Source organism: Lepidochelys olivacea, assembly GCF_965140295.1.
Source record: "Lepidochelys olivacea isolate rLepOli2 genome assembly, chromosome: 8".
Lineage (NCBI taxonomy): Eukaryota > Metazoa > Chordata > Testudines > Cheloniidae > Lepidochelys > Lepidochelys olivacea.
In genome coordinates, this window is record NC_140418.1 from 108,649,172 (window position 1) to 108,664,609 (window position 15,438).

At 53.4% G+C, this 15,438-nt stretch overlaps 1 protein-coding gene across 8 annotated transcripts in view; it reads left to right on the forward strand.

Moving 5' to 3' along the window:
* ELOVL1 (ELOVL fatty acid elongase 1) overlaps window positions 1-15,438 on the forward strand; it is a 36,790-nt gene that overhangs the window by 9,339 nt on the left and 12,013 nt on the right. For 4 of the 8 annotated variants that reach the window (XM_084635814.1, XM_084635815.1, XM_084635819.1 and 1 more), the window contains exon 2: window positions 487-561. The exons of the other annotated variants lie outside the window; for them this stretch is intronic. The gene's annotated coding sequence lies outside the window, so the exon portion shown is untranslated. The remainder of the gene's footprint in view (window positions 1-486; window positions 562-15,438) is intronic. 8 annotated transcript variants of the gene reach the window in all.

Genomic DNA, 15,438 nt, shown 5'->3' on the forward strand with positions numbered 1-15,438 from the left:
GCGTGAGCTGGTGTCCTTTCAGTCTCCAGGCACACGTCCTGCCCTGCTGTAATACTGCATGCTTGCCTCAGGCCAGGTGCTCCAACAACAGGAGCTGCAAATGTCAAGTGGGTGGCACAGATTCCTCTCCGGGCTCGCCCTCTGTTCTCTCCAAGGCAAAGGAGCCCAGTGCCATCTTGTTCTTCCTCTTCGTTCACACCCTTGCTTGTCTCTGCTACTCCCAGTCCTCCCCTCTGAACTTTACTCTTGTCTCCCATCTCATATACCTGGCCTTCTTTGGCAGCCTTGTCACATACCTGATGGCTCTACCCCTTCTGAGCACCTCGCTCTGCCTGCATCATCTCTCACCTGGGCTACTGAAGCTCTTCCTAAGGGCCACCCCAGTTCTTCGGTGCTGGACCATTCTCCTTGACCCCAACAGTTGCTACTGCTTCCCCCTCCCTTAGTGGGTGCCTTGGTTCTAAGGGAGTTCCTGTCCTGTTACAGCTAGCAACACATCTGTGACCCAGAGAAGAATTCAGAGGCCCATTCCTAAGAGAGGCATCTTTGATTGGAGAGAAGGTAAAATTCAGCTGGGGCTGCACCAGTGGGGTCCCTGTCTTCTTGGTTTCAAATTCATGTCTCCTGCACTCTGAAGCCAAAGCTGGAGGGAAGCTGCATGTGCTGTATAAATAAGGCCCCTGGACCCAGGTGGGTAGGTGGCTGAGGGCAATTGTTTTGGGACACAGAAGGTCGGATCTTCAATTGGGAACAATCACATGTGACGGTGCCCGCCTCTTGCTGCAGGGCAGCATGCTGTCCCTTTGCAGCTGAGCCTGCAGCAGGTGCCATGCACAGACCTCTGCATTGCAGGGCAAAGGCACTCTGACTCTTGTCATTGCCTGACTGCTTTGTAGCATGAGAGCTCCTTCTCCCTTCCAGGCCACTGCATCAATGTTCCATTGAGAGATTCCTCCTCCCCTCCCTGTTGTGCTGGATGGCAGTGCCAGGCCTTGTGCACTGCCTGTAATAAAACATTGACTTTCATGAGCTCCAGCTCGCGTAGGTGCATGGCCTCTGTGTGGGTTTCTCTCCGGAACATCTGTGGGAAGGAGGCTCTTGGGACCCTTGCAGCAGTAGCACTAGGAGGCCAGTGCCAGACTCGCATGAGGCTTGTGGCTTTATCATGCACAGGGGATCTGTGCTGCTGCTTGTGTAGGGAGGGGGAGAAGAATTTCTAATCTGGACCACATAATTCAGTAGCTGTCAGCCCCCACTCCTGGGCGGGACTGCGGGTGACTCAGCAGATTACTGTCCCGCTTCTTCCCCCTCTGCATGTGCTTGCCTTTCCTTAGAGCCTTCTTGGGATGTGGTCAGCATGTGTGGTGGGTGAAGTGGGGCTGTACACAGAGGCATTGTGGAGCTGGTGGGCAGTTCTTGTATGTGCATCTGGGCTTACTCCTGCTGCCTGGCAACAGGAGTGGCAGTCTCTCTGCCGTGCTCTGTACAGCTGCCCCTGGGATGACTCGCTTTGTTTTGGGTACCTTAATAACTAGCGAAATGGGAGAGTTCAGTGACGCTGGAGGCAGCAGCCTGGCAAAGAAGTGGCTGCGGTGGAGAGGGGTGAAATGAGAGAGGCAAGTGGCTGCAGGGGCGATAAGCAGACTGGGCTGATAGATGGGAAACTCCTCCTGTCAGGCAGCTAAGGAAACTTGCCTTGGGAAGGTCTCTGCCCCAGGCCTGAAGGGCAACAGCCACTGTGTGGATGGCAGGCATGTATCCTGCTGCTGCGGGTTACAGGCTCTGGGCTGGGCCCTCTTCGCACCTTGCAGAATGTGGACAGGGCAGATCCTGGGCTCGGCTGTGCTGACCTTCCAGCCAGACCTGCTAAACAGCTTCCCAGGTATAGAGGGCTCCCTGAATCAAACTGCCTGCCTAGTGGCTAGGGACTGGAGTGACACTGCTGGACACTGCCTCATGATCCTGGGTAGGCAGACAGGTGCTAGAAGGGCTCAGCTAGCATGCTGAAAATAGCTGTGTGGACATTGTGGCTCTGGCAGCAAGTCAGGCTAGCCATCTGAGCTCAAGCCTGGGCAGTTGTATGATCTTGAGCTTGGGTGGCTAGCCTATGGGAGTGTCTACACTAGAAATGCTGCAATGTAGACACTATTGCAACAGAAGGGGTTTTCTGTCTCTGCAGTAAATCCACTTCTCCAGGAGCTGGTAGCTAGGTTGATGAAAAGTCGAGTTAGCAGTGTCTACACTGAAGCTTAGGTTGGCTTAACTATGTCTCTCGGGAATGAACTTTTCCTACTCCCTGAGCAATGGAGCTAGGTCAACATAAGTTTGTAGTGAAGCTCTGCCCAAGGCGCAGTGTCCGTACAGCCATTCTTAGCATACTAGCTTGAGCCCTGCTAGTGTGAGTCTGTCTGTCTGGGCTAGGAAGCTTGCTTCCTGATGCAATGTAGACATGCCCGTAGAGCAGCGGTAGTCTATTTTTTGTCACAGTCCAAATTTCTTGGTCAACATATAGTCAAGGTCCAGACTCTGGAGGAAAAAAATAATTTTTCTCTCTCTCCCCCCCACCCCCACCCCATGATGATAAGTAAATAAGATTTTGGGATCCGCTCAAAAGCATCTGGCAGTCTGGATTTGGCCCACGGTCCCCCTGTTGACTTCCCCTGCCTTAGAGGTTAGTGCATACTGGTCACCCTGCAATTCTTTGTTCCAGTGACAGTGCCCAGTCTTCAGAGTAACATCCTGGCTCCAAGCTGCTACATGCTGCTTTCTCTACCACACCACATGGTGTGGAGCTTCCAGGCCCTGCAACGCACAAGCCAGGCCTCTGCTGGGTTCTGGTCTGTGCAGTTTCAGGGGGAATGAGGGAAGGAGTAATGCCACTAGGTATGGGAATTTAGATGGTCCCCCAGGGCAGAGAGTTGCATGGGAGGAAGCACAAGACCCCAATTCCCCACTCACTCCAGAGCGGGTAGGACGACTTGTTTGTTTGTGGGGGAGTGGGTAGCAAGCCTTGCGCTTCCTGAATCTCTGAGCCATGCTGAGTGAATCTCCCTGGTGCTGTGCGAGTTGGGGGGAGGCCCAGGGTCTCTTTCAGGTTGCATTGTCTTCTCCCCCCATGTTGGTCTGGATTCAGGGGAACCGCCTATATGCCCTACAGGAGTAGTAGCAGGGAGAGAGCGTTCTCTCCCTGTACCTGGCCTGCATACGGACTGAGCAGGGCAGGTACAGGCACTGATCCTCCTGCAGCGATGGGGAGGGATGAATGGTGTTCTGTGCTCTGCTCTTCCCCAGTGCTGCAGAGCCATGAGGAGCATAAACCCTCAGAGAGGCTCTGGAAGAAACCTCCACATGTTCAATTAGATGGTGGCCTGCCTGAGCCCTGCCACTGCACAGCTGCTGGGGCAGAGGGAGCTCTCTGGCTGAAATGTCTTGCCCTTTCCTGTCAGACGGGTGGAGCAAGTTTAGATGCCTCTGGAAAAGAGCCAGTCCCTAAGAACAAGAACTTTTCCATGCCGGGAAGAGCAGAGATGCTAGGCTCTGGGAATGCAGTCATCCCTGCTGGCCCAGAGTGCTGGGGAAGCTGTCACTTTCTGATAACAGCAGTATGAGTTTGGATGCTATACTCTCCTGCCTTCTTGGAGCGTTCTCTAGCTCCAGTGGAGGAGCGGGGGCTAGAGAGTTTGTGGACATGCCTAGGGGCAGGGGATCTCATGGGTTCTTCATTTCCTGTCCTGTGCCCTGTGAAGGCATCATTATGGGAGTAAGTTCACTCTGATCCTCAGAATGGATCAGGGTGGGCACCTGTTTACTGGGAGTGAAACCTGAGAACCTGCTGTAGGAAACTACCTTGCTTTGATGCCAGGTATGGTCAGCTAGCTTGCTCCCTGTGGCCTTATAGCATCACTTAGTCTATGATCCTGGTTGTTGCCTATAGGACACCTGGGATGGCTTATCTCATCCCAGCCTGTGATATGAAGGTCAGTCCGTGTCTCCCAGGCTCTGCCTGGGGCCCCTGGGAATCTGCAGTCAGGTTCTGGGCTGATCGGTGCATCCCCATGGGCATCGAATCCAAAGGTTACCCTGGATCATGCTTTTCTCTAGTGATCGGTGGGAAGAGTGGGGCTGCAGGGAGGGCAGGGCCTTTCCTGTCCCTCTGCCTCTGTGGCCTTGACCTGTCAGTCTCTCCATTGTTGAGGTAGGGGCTGGGGAGCCTGTGTGAAGATGCTCGTGTGCCTCGGGTTTATTGGGAAACGTGACTTCCCCATAGGATTGGAGCCCCACCAGAGTGTTATCAACACAAAATGCCCTTTGCCCTACATAAAGGGGGTGTGGGGAGGGGAGAGACGCTGGCTATGGGGAAGTGACCTCTCAGAGCAGGGTGTGGGGGCCTGGGGTGTCAGATGTTGCAGAAGTGCATTCCATAGCCTAGTTCTGGCTCCTAGGTAAACTTTCTTTCTCCCTTCTCGCTCCCTTTGCTGGCTGATAGCTGCATTCTGCTGGGAGGTAGATAGCCCTCAGGGGAGGTTGTGCTTGCAAAGGGAGAGACATCTCTTGGGTAGTCAGGGCTGATCCCAGGGTGGGGTTTCAGTCCTCACAGTGCCCTCGAAGTCTTTCTCCTGGTTCTTGCTTTCCAGACCCTTTAGTGTGCCTGTGCCCTTCTTCAAGCTCTCTGTTCAGTCCCTGTCGAAGTATGATGCTGCGGCCAAGGCCGAGCCAGGCCAAGAAAGTGGAGTAGTAACTGCTAACTACAGGGGCTGTCCCAGCAATCAAATTGAAGCCTTGCAGCATGGAATTTGAACTTGTGTATGTTTTCAAATAACCGAGGTGGGTGCTGGTGAAGCCCTGTCTGTTCTCACCCAGTAGTGGGCTCCCCTGGGGCTTTGGGCCAGGGAATGGGACTTCCGGCTCTGCCTCTGGAAGCCTGTCCGCCTAACCCATGTACCTGTCAGGAAGCTGTTCCCCTTGGGACTTAACTGCACTCTTCCCTTTCTTGTAACACTGTTCCTCCACACACACTCCCCCTTCTACCCCAGCTAGTTTTGCTCTGCCTTGGCCTCTCCACGCTTTCGATATTTGTATAGAGCTGCTGGGATCCACCTTCTTAATCATCGTTGGGCTGGGCTGCCTGTGGTTGTGTGGTCTAATCACCTGCCCACACAATTGTTGTTGATTACTAGCACAATGTTGGAGATTCCACACACCCCACAGACTGCAGGCAGCTCAGAGCAGGAAGAGCTCTTGCTCTGATAACACTGATCTCATCCCTTCCTGCTCCCGATGCTCTGGCCAAGCCTCTCTGGTTGCTGCTCCCTTTTTTACCTTTTCTTGTTTCTGATTCTGTGCCACTGCTCGTGGAGGCTGTGTTCAGACATATTAGTGCAGCTGCTCCTCTTGATAGATTCACTGCTGTGAGGCAATGAGAATTGAAGGGTACGTCTATACTGCCAAAAAAGATCCGTGACAGGGAGTCTCAAGGGCCTGGGTCAATTGATTTGGGCTTGCAGGGCTCAAGCTAGAGGGATAAAAATAGCAATGCAGATGTTCCCACCCAGGCTCTGAGACCTGGCTGTGTGTGTGTGATTTTTTCTTTTTTTTTTTCCCCTCCCCACATACACACAGTCTCCGAGCTCAGGCTCCAGCCCAAGCAGGAATGCCTGTACTGCTATTTTTTTATCCCCATAGCACAAGCCCTGCAAGTGTGAGTGAGTGGACCTGGGCTCTGAGACTTGCTTCTGCTCTCTTCTCTCCACACCCCCTTTTGCTCTTTTCTAAGATTTCATTCAAGGTCCTTGAAGGGCTTTATAAACATTCCTGCAGCCTGCCCAAGTCCTTGAAAGGCAAGGAAGTGATATTGAAACACCACCTCCTTCACAGATGGCGAAACTGACTTGCAGAGATGGGAAGTGACTTGCCTAATGTCACTTGGTGATTCTGCAGTAGAGGCAGGAATAAAATCCAGACCAACTGACTCCAGGCCTGTGCTGTAACTGCACAGGCCCCTTCTTCTCAGTAGTGGGGCTGGCTGCCAGTTGTGTGTTTTTGTTTTTTTTTGCAATCCCAGACCCTCCCTACCCGTATGGAGTTTATTAAACACTCCATGTTAACACTTGTGCCTTGTGAACTTTTGAAATCCAGTACACTAGAGGAACAGATGCAGAGCATGCAGTCAATTCACTAGTGTGATGCCACCAGCCCCGAGCTAGCTTAACATTCTTGGGTTCTAAAGAAGTGGGTTTTTTACCCACAAAAGCTTATGCCCAAATAAATCTGTTAGTCTTTAAGGTGCCACCGGACTCCTTGTTGTTTTTGTGTGATGTAGGAATCTGTTTGGTTAAGGGTGTTCTCCTGGAGAGATCTGTGTAGGGAACTCCCCCAGGAGTTCACTGACCTGGGCGTTTGAGTATTTTGGTCCAGCAGAACTCTTCAGTCTTTTTCTGACTTGCAAACCTGCACCAGGCATGTGGAATCAAATGGTAGGAAGGGAAAGCTCACCTTTGCCCTATTTTAAAGCTGCTGAACTTGTTCTGCCAGACTTGAATCCAAGAGGTTGGTGCCATGATGCTGGAGTTTTTTGCTAGGTACAGGAGACTGCTGAGTTGTCTTCATGGCATCTCCGTAGCTACTCTGGGAGGCACAAGTCTAATCATCTCTGGGTTGCAGTCTGATGTCTTCAGGAAATGACACTGCTGGAGGGTCTGCTCCTTGGGCAGACACTCCAAGCAGCCTGATCGGAGGCTGGAGTCCTTGGCTGCTTCCTGCCTTTCTGAGAGTTAGAAATCTCCTCATGTGTCAGGTGCTGCTGGGGCTGTAGGGAACAATGCTGAATTCAGTGCCTTTTTCCTCACTTTGGTCTGTTGCTCCAACCCACTAAGGGGTAGATATTGAGTAAGGTTTTGCCCCGACCACACTGGGGGAAGAGATGGGCTTGGCTGTCCAATAATACTCAGCATGGCAACTTTGGAACGTAGCGTATCCTCAGCATGATGGTACTGCTTGGCCTTTGCTTATTCAGTTCCTCACCTGTATAGAAGTGCTTGGGCAGCATCCCATGGCTGCTTCTGTGAGCGACCTAATCGTCGGCCATGGCTGTTTGCCATTGTGACAAAGCAGGACTGTTCTTAATGTTTCCTCTGAATAGTGTGGGGGTGCTTCAGTTTCTCTTATGCAGTTCTTAAGTATCTAGGGGGTGGGATAAGGGTGTATGATCATTGCAGAGCCCTAGAGGGCAGGTGTGTGCAGGGGTCTGGACTCAGAGAATGGCCAACACCCTGTTTCCTGGCAACTGATGGCCTGGGCCCTTCCCCCCCTGCAAGGTGAGAGCTAAAAGGCTGGAGAGAAAGGAATCCAGTGACCTCCTGGCCCGGGAAAGGGACAAAGCCCAGAGGAGGAGGGGCTGGAGAGAGTTTTCAGTTTGGGGCTGGCTGGGGACATGGAGTGAAGTGCAGACGGGGTTGTCTGGCTCACTGCCCCCCAAAATGGACCCATCTGAGGGGTCCTGTTCTCTGTACCTACAAGCTCTGTTTTAGACCATGTTCCTGTCGTCTAATAAACCTTCTGTTTTTCTGGCTGGCTGAGAGTCGCGTCTGACTGCGGAGTTGGGGGGCAGGACCCTCTGGCTTCCCCAAGACCCTGCCTGAGCGGACTCGCTGGGGGAAGCACACAGAGGGGCAGAGAATGCTGAATGCTCCTAGGTCAGACCCAGGAAGGTGGAAGCTGTGTGTCCTGAAGACAGGCTGCTCCGAGAGAGGAGACTTCCCCAGAGTCCTGCCTGGCTTCATGGGGAGCAGTTCCAGAGCATCTCCCAGGGACTCCGTGACAACTGGTGGCAGGGGTGGGATGTACTGCACCCCGTGGATGGCGCTTCCTTCAGTAAGTGACTGGGGAGCAGTAAAACAAAGGGAGACTGACGAGGACCAGGCATGCTGAAGGTTCAGAGAGGAGTGGTTTCGGGGGGGCGGTTAATCCCTGGGAGTGTGTGACCAGCAAGAAGGACTGTGCAGTAATGGGGTCCCCCTAGGGACTGCAGTGAGCAGTCTCAGGGCTGGAGGAGCCTGTGGCTTGCCCCTCGGAGAGAGAAGGACTTTTGCAGTAACAGGGTTCCCCTGGGGATTGCAGCGAGGAGTCTGCAGCTCAACCCTGGCAAAGAGGTGGTGACCTTGAGAAGGGCTGGCACACTAGGGGTTCTCCCTGGAAACCATGGGGAGCTGAGAGCACACAGGCCTGTGAGTCCACAACAACTTGGGAACAGCAGAATGAGGGCCTATCACCGTCTCCTTAAGAAGGACATTGTAGCCCTGTGCAAAAAGAGAGGGTTACACATTGGAAAGTTCACCAAAGCACAGTTAATCGTGCAGCTGGAGGAGGATGACCGCTCTAAGGAACAGATTCCTGACCCAAATGGGGCTATAGCAGGATCTGGGAGCAGCTGGAGTAGTAGCCAGGCATCCCTAAGACTCCAGTCCCCACCAGACGAGGGTCTTCACGATCGGGTTCCCCATCGGGGGATCGAGACGGACGGGATTGGAGCTGAGTCTGAGAGAGCAAGAGGACCGTGGGAGACAGCGAGAGCACGAGAAAGAGCTGCAGAAGCAGCAGCAGCATGAACTGGCGATGGTGGGGCGGAGAGGCCTAGGGGACCTCCCAGGGGTGAGTGGGGATAGACCCCGGGGGGCCAATTCTGCAGGGAACCTCGAGACTAAATTGCTGCCCCTGGTTAAGGATGGAGGGGATGTGGATGCCCACCTCACTGCCTTTGAGCAGGCTGGAGATTTGAACAAGGGGGACCCTGCGGAAAAGCCCTGGTGTCTAGCTCCCTTGCTGGGTCCCAAGGCCATAGACTCTGTCAGCCAGATGCGTGGGGAGGTGGACAGGCTCCCACTCCTGACCCCAACCTATATGTCTATGTGGCGTTTCCTGGGGTTGGGCCCCTCGGACCCCCAGTGGGAGTGGAAGGTGATGGTCAATGGGGAGTCATTCCTGGGGTGGTGAGATCCTGGGACAGAGAGAACTGTTGTCAGGCCCGTGGTGGTGCAGCCTCAGATGCTGAGGGGCTGGGTGAGGGTCCCAGGGATGAAGCCCCTCTCCCTGCCTATGGCCCAGATCCCTGTGCAGACACAGGAGGGGTAGGGCTGGCTGGTCGTTGGGGTTCTCCAGGATATCGGCTGTGAGCCCCTGTTGTGGGGTGACTGTCTCTCTTTGGGACAGGATCCAGGCCCTGCTCCTGTAACAGCCGAGGGTTTGAATTTGAATCCAGGGAACCAATCGGGGAAGAGGGAAACAGTCAGTGAAAATGCAGATGACCTGGCTGGCAGCGGGGAAGGAGCTGCTAGGCTTAGGATGCCTGCCTGCCTGTAACCAGACCCCTGGGGCTGGGTGGGACAGAGGGATGCTCCCCGCCCCCTTGCACACTGGCTCTGATGCAGTGAGGAAAGCAGCGAGTTCGCTGCCTGCCCCCACTGGGACAGCAAGGGCAGCGCTGAGCACAGTGGGAGCTGAGACCCCAGCTGAGGGGGGGGGGGGGAGACACAGGCAGGGCAGGTTATCTGTTGGGAGTGGCAAGGTGCTTGGTAAGGAAAGTTTGGATGAGCCTAGGCAGGCTTGTGAGCTGATGGCTTTGTCTAGTCAGCAGGGTGGGAAGGCGAGGAGAGTGGAAGATGAGTGTCCCTGTACCTTACCTGTTACCTGGGTGGAGAATTGGGACAGTGAAGGAAATGTGCCCGTGTCTTTCAGGGGTATTGACTTCCCTGTGGAGGGAGCTACCCCGGTTTCCAAGCAGTTGTCTGTGAACAGCCTTGTTTGCTGGGATTAGGGGAATAAGATCCCAAGCTGGGTGTCTGGTAAAGGAGAAAGTGTCTCCAGCTCTTCTTTGTCTGTGGAGCAGACAGAAGGGGCCTTTCAGCCTGTGATGGTTGAGGGTAGTGCAGTTGTCTCAGAATTTGGATTCAGCTAAAGCCCAGGAAGGGAATGGTCCTAAGTTTGTGTCTGCTAGGGAGATTGGATGCGACCTTGTTACAGTGCCAGTTAGTGTCTATGTAAAATCCCAGAGACCAGACAGTTCTGGTGCTTGTATTTTGCCTGTTGCTAGTGTGTTGTTGGGAAAGGGTGTAGCAACTGTGTCTAATCAGGGTGAGATCCTAGCCAGGGCACAAGGAGAGCATGAAGGTGATTTGATCGTGTTACCTACTGAGGGTGTGGAAGCCTGTAGCAAGAAGGAAAAGATTCCTGAACTTGTGTGTGGCAAAGGGAAGGAGAATGCTTCTGACCTTTTATCTAGGAAGTCTGTCAGTTTGCCTGAAAGGGGATTGTATAGGAATCCGCTTGATGGGCCAGAGGTAATTCTGGATGTAAGTGAGACCCAGAAAGAGTCTGTTGTTGCTCAGGAAAGTGTTCCTCTAGGTCAAGCCCTAGGTAAAGAGGGTAAGGGCAGAATTTCTGTGAGGGGTGAATTGTTGCATAGAAAAGCCCCTAAGGAAAGGAATCCTCATGGAGTCTTTGCAAGCAGTTTACTGCAACTGAAGGGTGTGAAAGTGATTTAACCAAGAAAGTTTCAGTTCCTAACAGCCAGAAATTTTCTGTTGTGAATGGATCCACTGACTTTCCTGTTGAAGGATCCAGTGTGGATAACTTTGAGAAGGTCTCAGATGAAGTGAAAGCTGTTAAGAAAGTTAAACTGTCCTGTAACCAATTGGCTGTGTTTGGCCAGCTTGTTGGGGAGAAGACCCAATCCCAGTTTGACCACCGGGTGTTTTGGGGTGGCAAAAGGGCACGGGTCACATAAACCTTCCCGCATGCGAGTGCTATCGACCACCCTGACCTAAGGGAAGGCATGAAACTGGAAGGGCCTGGTGTAACTCCCACCAAGGAACGGGAGAGATGCTGGGGCATCCATGGGAACGTTGGTGGCTTCAAACTTCCCCAGGTCACCAGCTAAAGTGACCCCGCTAAGTCCGGTCTCGAAGGGGGGAGGGATGTGACGAAGCGGGACTGTTCTTAATGTTTCCTCTGAATAGTGTGGGGGTGCCTCAGTTTCTCTTATGCAGTTCTTAAGTATCTAGGGGGTGGGATAAGGGTGTATGATAGTTGCAGAGCCCTAGAGGGCAGGTGTGTGCAGGGGTCTGGACTCAGAGAATGGCCAACACCCTGTTTCCTGGCAACTGATGGCCTGGGCCCTTCCCCCCCCTGCAAGGTGAGTGCTAAAGGGCTGGAGAAAAAGGAATCCAGTGACCTCCTGGCCCGGGAAAGGGACAAAGCCCAGAGGAGGAGGGGCTGGAGAGAGTTTTCAGTTTGGGGCTGGCTGGGGACATGGAGTGAAGTGCAGACGGGGTTGTCTGGCTCACTGCCCCCCAAAATGGACCCATCTGAGGGGTCCTGTTCTCTGTACCTACAAGCTCTGTTTTAGACCATGTTCCTGTCGTCTAATAAACCTTCTGTTTTTCTGGCTGGCTGAGAGTCGCGTCTGACTGCGGAGTTGGGGGGCAGGACCCTCTGGCTTCCCCAAGACCCCGCCTGAGCGGACTCACTGGGGGAAGCACACAGAGGGGCAGAGGATGCTGAATGCTCCTAGGTCAGACCCAGGAAGGTGGAAGCTGTGTGTCCTGCAGACAGTCTGCTCACAGAAAGGAGACTTCCCCAGAGTCCTGTCTGGCTTCGTAGGGAGCAGTTCCAGAGCATCGCCCAGGGAGTCCGTGACATCTGTGTACTAAGTCAGTCTCTGACTTCCCTCCAGCTCATCGGCCTCTCCGGTACTGAGGTGCCTGGAGTGCAGTGTACTACCCCAAGTGCAGCTGCACCAGTGCTGTGCATACAGGGGTGACCGTTCTGATGTGTAGTATCTAGGTGTTGATCTTCCCTTCCCGGCTGGGACATGCGACCTCTGCCTACGCAACTCTTAACCCCATCTGCCTCTGTTGCTGCCATACTATAGTGCAACCCCTGTCTAATCTCCTGTTGCCCTCTGCTGGGTATTCCTAAAGGTCCCATGACTGTGACCTGTGTGCTGTCCGCATTCCCACTCGTGGGCCCCTCCCTCCCTCTGATTTGCTTTGCTTTGCTTTGGCTTGGTCTACATTAGCAACTTATGTCTGTGTACCTATGTCGCCCAGTGTAGGCAGCGCTATGTCAAGGGGAGGGCTTCCCGCTCAGCATAGCTGCCGCCTCTCGGGGGGGGGGGGTGGGTGGAGTATTTAGATCGTTGGGAGAAGCTCTCCTGTCAGTGTTGGAGTGTCTTTGCTTAGGTGCAACAGCGGTGCAGCTGCATCAATGCAGTGTTAAATGCAGACCTGCCCACAGTGACAGGTCTGTCACTTTTCCTGTCAGGCTGCCCTGGTACAGTGTTTCAGTGGAGTTAATTGGGGAGGGGAGTAAGAAATCAATTCCCACCCCTTCAAGGCCCTATTTATAATGTGTGTGTGGGGGCGGGGGGGGGGGGAAGCAGGGCTCTTGAGCCTGGAATGGAGGAGGACAAGGTCAGCCGAGGTAGGGTTGCCTGCCCTTCAAAGTGGGATATAAGGCAAGTTCTGTCACTTGGGTCGGGGGAAGACAAGGGGAAGTCCTGGCCCTTGACAGCATCCCTGTCTTCTCCTGGCTGCCACCTGCAGCCACATGGGGTCTAGATTCTCCTCCTCTCCTGCTGGCAACTGCTCCTACCGTTTTAAAGTGCTTGGCTGTTTTCAGTGCATTGCTCTTCCTAGGCAGCAGGATCTCTGTCCCTGCTCAGCCAGCACTAACTGTGTGTGAAAGATACTGTGCCTTATCTCTGGGCTGGCACCAGGTGCTGCAGCACCCCTCATCAGGGCAGTGACTCATGAATGGCATGCTGAGAATGCATGTCTCAGAGAAAGAGATGCCCTGCTGATTTCTGGAGTGATGGGAAATGTGATATGAGGCTTTTTGAGCTTCTTGCTGGGCTTACTCTGGGGGCAGGCAATTCAATAATTCCTAGAGCAGATCTGTTAGAAAACAATCCAGTCTTGATTCAGAATTACAAGTGATGGAGCATCTACCATGACCCTTGGTACATTGTTCCACTGTCAGAAATGTACACCTTATTCCTAGCTTCAACTTCCAGACACTGGATCGTGTTAGACCTTTCTCTGCTAGACTGGAGAGCCCATTATTAAATATTTGTTCCCCGTATGGATACTTAGACACTGTGATCAAGTCACCCCTTAACCTTCTCTTTGTTAAGCTAATCGATTGAGCTCTGACTCTGTCACTATAAGGCAGGTTTTCTAATAGTTTAATCGTTCTTGCGGGTGATAGCAATAAGGCTTTGATTATATTGCTGAGCTGGCAGGCAAGATGCCCTAAAGAGCTCTTGCTGTATGGATGTGTCTTCAGAGAACGTGAGTTAACTCCTCTGCACTTAGTTTAGGTAGAGGATTTTGCAAAGGTTTCTGGGGACATATGCTGTGGTCCCTGGCATGTTGCCCCTAAATTTCAATGGTATGTTTAATTCAAATTGGCTGGTTGGGGGTAAGGTTGGGAGTTGCAAGGACTAATGCAATCTTTGGATGTAGAAATGGGAATCTTAAGGAGTAGGTTATTCTCTCTCGTTGTTACACTAGTGCCAAATACACTGGGTAGAGTCTTGCTGTCCACAAGCCAAGAAAGATCTGGAAAAATTGGAGGGTGCTCAGAGAAGATCCCTGAGAAAGATTAAGGCCTTATTTTCCAATACTTTATATTGAGAGACTCAAGCTAAAGAGCCTGAGCTCCTTGTCATTACTGCAGGTCGGGGGTAATTTGATTACATCTGTAAATACCTCCATGGGGAACAGATGTTTGATAGTAGAGGGCTCTTCAGTTTGGCTAACCAGTCTACCACAGTGCAATGGGTGGAAGCTGAAGCTAGACAAATTCGGACTAGAAATAAGGTGCCGAGCTGGAACAATCAGGGCCATTAACCATTGTGACAGCTGTGGTGGGTTCGCCATCCCTGGAAACGGTTCAGTGAAGTTTGGATGCTTTCAGAAGAGATGCTCTAGCTCAAGCACAGCTGTTGGAATTGAAGCAGGAATTAATACAGGGCAGGGCTCTGGCCTGTGTGATGCAGGAGGTTAGACTAGAGCAACAATGGTCCCTTCTGGGCTTGGAATCTATTAATGTGAGTCGTGCTAGTGTGTGTCCAGAGCGCAGAATGGCCTGTTAGCGCCACATGAATGCCCCTCGTCCTCCAGTGCCTTCCCACGATTCCCTTCTCCCCCATGCCCACCAGGACAGACCAACTCTTCCACAATTCGCTGGGCAGAATTCATAGTTCACCTTCCTGCAGCAAAGGAGCTTGGGTGAACTTTGTAGCAAAGACAAGCCCTCACATAGGTGCCGTGGGGGTGGGGGGATTGAACAAGTCGCCCTCCCCAAACACCCTGGCCCCAGACAGCTCACCAGAGGTGGATGCTGAAGGGGGGCAGTGGCTATACAGATTGGTGGGGTGGGGTCACTCTTGCTGTAACTACCCCGTGGAGGAGGAGCTGCTGCCCGTGGGGTGGGCATTGTGAGCCGAGCAGTGATTCTCTAGGAAAGAGCTCAGTGCCATCTCTCCTATGTGCCAGTGTCCTCCCTGCCTGGTTGCTGGGGGCTGGCATCCCCCATCCTGTGGGGTCTGTGTGTGCCTTCACTGGGGCCCTTCACTGTGCCAGAGGCTGGGGCCTACCCTGCCCAGTGGCTGCAGAGAGGAGGGCTGTTGTCTGTAGAAAGTGGGTGGGTGGAGTGTGTCTTTTGGCAGGAGAGCTGTGGAAGCTCCCTCTCTGGGCTGGCTCTGACTGAGTGTCAGAGCTATGCCAGGCACACTCTCCCCTCCCTTCCTGTCCCACTCACCCCTTAGGCAGGTGGAGGAGGGCACTGCAGATGACTGTCCTCAGAGCTGTTCCACGCCTGCTGTCCCATTTCCAGGAGAGCATCTGGCTTGCTGTGTGCTTGGTAGAGTGAGCTGTGTGGACGACTGTCTGGCAGTGCAGCAGCTTCACACTGGAGATGATCTTGTTCCTCCAGAGGGGAGCTGGAATGAGGTCAATAGGAGCGCTGTGGGCTGGGAAGTGCTGGGGCTGTGTGGCTAGCATCCTCCAAGGCCAGGGGTAGGTCCTGGGGAGCCATGCATGGGATTTGGACACCAGCAAGCTGGTATCCGGTTGTCTGAGCTGGCAGCCTTCACCCAGCCCTGCTGCTCTTCTGCCTTGGGTGCTGCTGCCCGGGGGGCTGTGTCCCTCCCTGGCTGGGGCCTGCAGAAGCTCAAAGCTTTATGCTCAGCGTTCTAGTGGCCATTGATGTCCCAGGGCCCATGTGCTGTGGCCCCTCCCTTCTTTGCCCTTGTCCTGGCAGGAATAACTTTATTTTGCTCAGACCTTCAGCTGATGGGTACGTGAGCAGCAGGGAGGAGTGGTGGTGCCGTGGCACTGTTCTGGCTCTGTTGTGTGAGGGGTGGGATCACCCTGACTGGCT